General features: G+C 35.3%; 1 protein-coding gene across 4 annotated transcripts in view; it reads left to right on the top strand.

The window, feature by feature from the left end:
- Positions 1 to 2528, top strand: part of nectin1b (nectin cell adhesion molecule 1b) — a 190257-nt gene that overhangs the window by 186640 nt on the left and 1089 nt on the right. For 3 of the 4 annotated variants that reach the window (XM_034866636.1, XM_034866633.1, XM_034866634.1), the window contains one exon: positions 1 to 631. This exon is cut by the window's left edge and continues 1455 nt beyond it. The gene's annotated coding sequence lies outside the window, so the exon portion shown is untranslated. Of the gene's footprint in view, positions 632 to 1910; positions 1915 to 2528 lie in introns of those variants that run through there. The other variant, XR_004655939.1, reaches the window with a different exon arrangement.

The raw sequence follows: 2528 nt of genomic DNA on the forward strand, positions 1-2528 counted from the left end.
CAAATAGTTCTACTCATACACAAAAAAGGGACATCTTTTTCATAGGACAGCCCACACATTTAACATATTTAAATCAGTATTTTTTTTATATATGATTTCTACTAATAGAGCGTAAATAGTTTCAAATCAGCCTAAGAAACACTGAAGAGAAATAAGCTTGCTACTGTATTTTTTTATAGAATGCTTAGTTATATACGCGATAGCGCTCCACTTATTTCCAGAGTCCGTTTTACACTATGACTATCATTTCAAACCATACATAAGCTAATGTCCTTGACGAGCCAACTTTTCAGGATACTGCCTCCTACACACAAGCCCTCTAGACACAGCGTCAATTGAAAGTTCACATTTTATGACATGTCGGATTAATGTATGTTTGGAGAAAAAAAATAAAAAATACTTGTGTTAGTGCTCAATGTGAAAATACAAACCCTTGAAGGTGTTGAAGGTGATTTAGTGTTTACTCTCGATGGTGGGTTAATGCGATAGAGTAAAACGTGTGAGACTTTCTCCCGTGCTCACCTTGTTGTCTTGCATCGGCTCGATATGTGTGCTAGCGTTTAGTTTAAGCGGCGGTTTGGGTTCAAACCGCTAACAGAGTTCGATATTGCTGTAACTGCTGTGTGAAAAACCACTGAAACACCACTTTGTCTTTTTGTGACACCTTTACTATTCATGAGCTCCTTCCTTTTCCTTTTTTCATTATTATTATTACTATTCTTATTCTTCTTATCATTCGTATTATGTGTAAGTGCTGCTTCTTGACACTAGCATTTACATATTCATTTGTCACTGTCAAATTCTCACACATTTCATTATTTTGAATGTCCTGAAGGTTATCGCCATGTTTGTTTTCACCTTGTGTTTTGTACGACCGTCACATTTATTTTTTTAATCATATACATACAGTATATATATAGACCCACAGCACATTTCTTTTGACATTTATTGTATATTTGTGAAAGGATAATAGCTGAATAATTATTAGGGGTTAGGAGGTCTCTTTGTTGCCGAAATAATGAAATGACGTGAAACAATGTAACCTGTTTTTTTTTTTATTTTTATTATTTGAGTTCTGTTTGATGTAAATATTAACAATGTATCTGATGTGTGGAAAAAAATAACAAAAAGTCATGCAGTTTAACATTAAACTTCACAAACTACCCATGTTATAGTGCTTGTAATTATATTGTCAACACATGTACTGTATGCATGTCTCATTATTTCTTAAACGTTGCATTAAAGCTGCGGGGCGTAGAATTAACGTGAGGTCCCTTACTTTCCTCTCTGTGTCCAGCACGTCTCATCTGCAGTAGTGAAGGAAGTATTCAGATCCTTTACATAAGTAAAAGTACTAATACCACACTGTGAAAGTCGTGCACTGAAAATGTCACTTAAGTAAAAGTATGTAAGTATCAGTCTTGTATACAGTACTAAAAGTACACATTTCTTACCAGAAAAGGTCTTCAGTAAAAATTAAAGTCTCATTTTAGAATATCACTTGAGTTAAACTCTTAAAGTATCTGATATTTACTGTGCTATGTTTAAGTACCAAAAGTAATTTTCTGATATTATGCTGTATGTACTTAAGTATTAGAAGTAAATCTAAAAAAAAAAAACTTTGATGATTAACTTTATGGCCCAAGGTGTGCAACTTTATATTCATCGCCACAGTCGTCAGGGTGTTCAACATCTGTAACCATGGCAGCAAAATCTGCACCAGATGCATCCATGACACTATAAGTCATTATGCTTCCCCCCGATCTTTTTAAGTTTCGGCCTGTGATTTTTTTTTTTTTTTTTATTGCAACAAACAAGCATTAAGTCACCAACTGAAATGGTCCGTGCCTCTTCTCTTTTGCACCAAATGCATCATGGGGGGAATTGTTGGGTCTTTGTAAATTATAGAGTGTGGTCTCGAACAACTTTATCTGAAAAGTGTTCTGAGAACGTCTGTTGTGATTGGCCATTATAAATAAAATGTAATTACATTTTTGCTAGGTACAGTATGCCTTTGCTAAAGTAGTGGGTCTATCTCAGAATTTTTCTAGCACTTGAGTGGACAGCTTGTGAGGCGTCTCACTTCTGTAGGAGACACGGCGTTGGTTGTCACACTTTTTTACTCTTGTGTGAATTATTCATCGTAAAAACATCTTTCAAGAGTCATAATATTCCTACATTAACTGAAAGCGTAAGGTCTTACCTTGAAATTGTTATCCCTTTTATTTCAACAACTTATTGTAACAACCATCAAAGACACTAATCAAACACAAATCAATACACTAAGACAAATCGTAGCTCTTCTCCTTTTTGTGTGTGTTTCACCAAATTAGCATTATGACAGGACAACTTTTTAATATCAACAGCCACAGAAATCTTACAATGCTTTTAAGTGTAGCTGCAACGGTCATTTCTGCCTCAATCACATGTGTGTGATTGAGGCAGTTCTGCCATTGCAGGTTCAGTAAAAGTCTCTTGTGTAGCTGAGTGAGCCTGGTGAGCAGGTGTGTGTGTGTGTGTGTGTGTGT

This window comes from Etheostoma cragini, chromosome 3, assembly GCF_013103735.1.
Source record: "Etheostoma cragini isolate CJK2018 chromosome 3, CSU_Ecrag_1.0, whole genome shotgun sequence".
In the NCBI taxonomy this organism is placed as follows: domain Eukaryota; kingdom Metazoa; phylum Chordata; class Actinopteri; order Perciformes; family Percidae; genus Etheostoma; species Etheostoma cragini.